Genomic DNA, 5,694 nt, shown 5'->3' with positions numbered 1-5,694 from the left:
TGGGTAAAAGGTGATAAAATCCCCTAAATTCAATACAAGATAAACCGTCAAATTGGGGTTTGTCAACCTCCCCACACTTAAGCCTTAGCATGTCCTGGTAGGGTGCCCTAAAAACATAGTTTTTTTTTTTTTTTTTTTGGAAAAGAAATCATTACCATAACCAAGTAGTCCTAATATGAAAGAAGTGGTAAGAATATGTACAAATTCTAACTAACATGCAACCTATCATGCAATGCAATAGCTACTCTAACAAAGAAAAATAAAAAAAATTGGTGTTGAAAAGGAAATTGTTACCCATGGAGATCGGTCGAATGACCTCCCCACACTTGAAGATTGCACCGCCCTCGGTGCATGCAAAGGAGAGCAAGGTGGATGGGTTGCTACAATTGGTGAGCTTCTTCGAAAGGTTGTGCGGATGACTTGTTCGTTGCCCCATTTAAAAGCTTTTCCGTTTCCTCCTTTCTTGGTGGCCAGCCTAAAAGGAGAGAAAAAGAAAGAAAATTAAGCCTACAACAAGCTCATGCTTAAGCCAAGAGAGAAACAAAGGGTATCAACATTATTCAATGTAAATAAACTGTATGCAACCTAAACTATATGCAATTATCTAAATGGATGCAACTAAATGCAAAAAATGGTTTTACCTACTTGGTTAAAAATAAATCAATCCTCCAAGTCATACATGCCCAAGTAGGGTCAAGATCATATAACGATTCATGAATCCTACCAATTCGAATATCAAAATGAAGTTCAAGTAGACTTGCGAGAAGAACGCTCATGAAAGCTGAGAATCAAGGAATTGAGCATCGAACCCTCACCAGAAGTGTTTGCACTCTAGTCGCTCGGTGTTTGGGGTTGATTCTCTCAATTCTCCCCTAATCATGCTTTCCAAGATTTGTTTTTCTTCTAACAATCAACAATTATTCAATGCATGCATACATGTATCATGAGGTCTTTTCTTTAGGTTGTAATGGGGCTAGGGTCAAGGTAGGATCATATATGGCTAGTGGACTTAGGATTTGAATCTTTGATTAACTTAAACTTTCCCACCTAACCTATATAATGACCTATACAATTAAGTACTAATCTAACTACCCATTCCTCACTTTTTCACATACTCATGCATTTTTTTTTCATTTCACAACACTTATGCATTGATTCCTCTTGAGCTTCACTTTGGGGCATTTTGTCCCCTTTATTGCTCTTCTTTTTTTTTTTCTTTCTTTTTCTATATACATTTTTTTCTTTTCTTTTCTTTTTTTCTTTTCACTTTTATTTCTTTTTCTTTTCATTTTTTTTCTTTTTCTTTCAAACTATACACAAGAACATATTTCCACCTCTTTGCGGGCTTCCTTGATTTCAACCTTTCCCTTTTTATCACATAGCTTGGTGTTGTCTTCAAGAACTTTGATTTCTTGCCTAATGGGAGGTGGTTCAATTTTGGATAGAAATTCATTGATGAATAAATCCATTTCTTGGTCAACCTCTTCATCTTCTTCAATTTCGATATACACCATGCCAACATTTTCCTCTTGGTAGCTCTCTTTCTCATTGCTCACCAAGGGTATGGGAGGTTGTACACACTCTTTTATACTTTCAACTCCATGTCCAATGGGAGGGAATTCCATTGTAGAGAGAAATTCATCCATGATTGAATCCATCTCTTGATAAGCCTCTTCCAAGTCTCCAACGATGAGATGCCTTGGGGGTTGCGCACCTTCTTCAACTTCAATATCAAGCTCCTTGGAAGAGTGCTCCATGAGACTACATTCCCTTGGACTTTCAACATCTCCTAAATCTTCAACCACTTCTTCCTTTTCTTCAATGATCATAGGCTCCTCCAATTGTTCTAACACAAAATAGCCTCCCTTATTTTCCACCGGGTTTTCCAATCTCTCCTTCATGCTATGATCTTCAATGGATTCTTCACATGTGGTCACGGAAGCACCTTGAGTGTTCAAACATTTGTAGGCTAAAGTATGCACTACCTTGGTCAAGTTAGTCACAAACTCTAAGGTGTCCCTTTGCATATCCGCTTGTCCTTGAAGTAGCAAGGTAAGAGAATCATCTATTGGGGCTTGGGGTGGATAGGAAGGTTCATTATTTTGGAGAGAGGGTTCATAGTAGGAAGGTGGTTCTTCTTGGTAAAGGTATGGAGATGATGAGTATTGAGGTGGTTCTTGGGAGTAATCTTGATATGGTTGTGGTGATTCTAGAGGTTCTTGCTCATAATGGCCACAAAAATATGGTATGGATGATTGGTTATATGATGGATATGGATCATAGGGTGGTGCTTGGTGATGAAAGGCTTGTGAGAATGGTTGAGGTTCATGTTGAGGGTATGCGTCATGGGCATATGGTGGTGGTTGGTTGTCATAAAAGGAGCCACCATAGCCATTAAATTGGCATGCATTAGGATGGAAATTATACCTATAAGTGTCCGGAGGTTGATGCCAATAGGAGTGATCAATTCCTTGAGGCTCCTCCCATCTTGGAGTGTTCCAACCTTGGTACATGTTAGCATTGAAGTTCACATTTCCTACAACACAATTAGAGCCAAACTCATAGCCAAAGTGAGAATTCATTACGGAAAAACAAAATAAAACTAACAAAATCTAGTAAACAAGCAAAAGACAAACTATTTACACTATTCACATATGTACAATAACCAATAACATAACACCATTGCAAGTCCCCGGCAACGGCGCCATTTTGACGATTTGGATTTTTGATGGTATAGAATTTCACAAATGAATTCTCGTTGAAGTATAGTCTCTAAACCAACAATAATCCTTTCATGCAAAAATTTGTTTGTCACAAGTACAAACCCCTAAAATCTATAAACCGAAGTATTTAAACCTCGGGTCGTCTCTCAAAGGACTTGCAGGGTAGTGTTCTTGTTATTGGTTATGGACTTGTTTATTTTGGGGTTTTGGATAAATTTAGCTATTTTGAGTCCTAAAAAGCATGTTTTCACTCTTAAGCACAATTAAGGGAGAAGTTATAAAACCATGCTATTTCATTGAATAAATGTGGGTAAAAGGTGATAAAATCCCCTAAATTCAATACAAGATAAACCGTCAAATTGGGGTTTGTCAATGTGCTGTTAGCCGCTAGCTCATTAGGAAATGAACAGAATTTAGATCAGATTCCGATAGTAAATAAAATTTTCAAGGTATTTTTCGAGAATATACCTAAATTTTCTCCTCCTCGAGAGATAGAATTCGCGATAGAACTAGTGCCGAGAGTAGGACCAATCTCAATTGCGTCATATAGAATGTTGCCATTGGAGCTAGTAGAACTAAGGATCAGTTGGAGGAACTGATGGATAAGAGATTTATCCGACTAAGTATTTTTCCGTGGGAAGCACCGGTTTTGTTAGTGAAAAAGAAAGATGGCAGTATACGGCTGTGTGTGGATTACAGGCAGTTGAATAAGGTGTCGGTGAAGAATAAATATCCTTTGCCAAGAATGGATGATTTGATGGATCAGTTGCAAGGGTCCAACATTTTCTCCAAGATTGACTTGAGGTCAGGATATCATCAGATTAGGGTGAGAGTAGAGGATATTCCTAAGACAGCTTCCAAGACTCGGTATTGTAACGATCCACATTTTTTAAAATATAAATATAAATAAGTTATAATTTATTTTATAAATTGAAATTTTTTATTTTTAAAAATTATTTTATTATGTATATCTTTATCATTATATTACTAATGTCATTTATATTAGTAACTCATATATATTTATTCCTATATATATATATATTATTTGTGTTTTAATATATCCAACTTTCATAATTATCCGTTTAAGATATTTATAACTCAAATTGCTGACTCAACAGTTTAAATGAGTGACACGTGGCCTTAATAAACAATTTCCCCTTTAATAATCGAATCATATAATCTTCTTCCTCGTTTCTTTTTCAATTCTTTTTAACAGAACCAAGAAAAATCAAAAGGGGGAAGCCGTGAGTGAGAGAGAACGAGAAGCCATGGCACCGTAAATTTTTGGCGCTCGATTTCTTGAGATCCGTAACTCCAATAAAAAATCTAATCCGATAAAAGTGTTCGTATCTTCCTCTTCTATGCATTGGCATCACTTTTATTTGGCAGAAGTCGACGGTAACGTAGCTCCCATTCTCCTTGAATTCGGCCAATTAGAGTTCTAGGAGGTGCAGGCGATTTCTGACGTTTTCTTCTTCAGCAGTTCGGTCAAAAAGCTTCTCCGAAGTTTCCTTTGTTTTGATTTCGTACGGAGGTAGGATTTGATAACTTTATAATAATTACATTATGGCATCAGAGCAGGTTGTTCTAGTTAAAGTCTTTGGAGTGGACTGACTATGCTTCACTACATACTCTGAGTATCTGTCATGCAGTAGGACTTGTCCTAATGATAAGAGTTTGAATTTTATATGCATGACTGTCTATTGATTAACGTTATTATCTTACCATTGTATACCTCATGGTATTAAGTCTGGCCAACTTAATACTGATGATTTATGTAAAAGAAAACACTAATTGGTTATCATGGACGAAATAAAAATAATAGGTAATTGATGAGCGGATAATTTATACGCTTTTTGACATTGTTTTTAGTAGGATATAGTTACTTTTAGGGATGTTTTCATTAGTTTTTATGTTAAATTCACATTTCTGGACTTTACTATGAGTTTGTGTGTTTTTCTGTGATTTCAGGTATTTTCTGGTTGAAATTGAGGGACTTGAGCAGAAATCAGATTCAGAGGTTGAAGAAGGACTGCTGATGCTGTTGGATTCTGACCTCCCTGCACTCAAAATGGATTTTCTGGAGCTACAGAACTTGAAATGGCGCGCTTCCAATTGCGTTGAAAAGTAGACATCCAGGGCTTTCCAGCAATATATAATAGTCCATACTTTGGCCAAGAATAGATGACGTAAACTGGCGTTCAACGCCAGCTTTCTGCCCAAATCTGGCGTCCAGCGCCAGAAAAGGATCCAAAACCAGAGTTGAACGCCAGAAATGGATCAAAACCTGGCGTTCAACTCCACAAATGGCCTCTGCACGTGGAAAGTTAAAGCTCAGCCCAAAAACACACCAAGTGGGCCCCGGAAGTGAATTTATGCATCAATTACTTACTCATGTAAACCCTAGTGACTAGTTTATTATAAATAGGACCTTTTACTATTGTATTAGATATCTTTGAACAGTTGTATACAATCTTTGGACGCCTGGTTCTTAGATCAGAGGGACTGGCCATCTCGGCCATGCCTGGACCTTTCACTTATGTATTTTTAACGGTAGAGTTTCTACACTCCATAGATTAAGGTGTGGAGCTCTACTGTTCCTCAAAGATTAATGCAAAGTACTACTGTTTTCTATTCAATTCATCTTATTTCACTTCTAAGATATTCATTCGCACTTCAACCTGAATGTGATGAACGTGACAATCATCATCATTCCCCATGAACGCGTGCTTGACAACCACCTCCGTTCTACCTTCGACTGAATGAGTATCTCTTAGATCTCCTAACCAGAATCTTCGTGGCGTAAGCTAGAATGATGGCGGCATTCAAGAGAATCCGGAAGGTCTAAACCTTGTCTGTGGTATTCCGAGTAGGATTCAATGATTGAATGACTGTGACGAGCTCCTAACTCGCGATTGCAGGGCGTTAGTGACAGACGCAAAAGGAGGGTGAATCCTATTCCAGCATGATC

This window comes from Arachis ipaensis, chromosome B01 (genome assembly GCF_000816755.2).
Source record: "Arachis ipaensis cultivar K30076 chromosome B01, Araip1.1, whole genome shotgun sequence".
In the NCBI taxonomy this organism is placed as follows: domain Eukaryota; kingdom Viridiplantae; phylum Streptophyta; class Magnoliopsida; order Fabales; family Fabaceae; genus Arachis; species Arachis ipaensis.
This window is presented reverse-complemented; position numbering follows the sequence as displayed.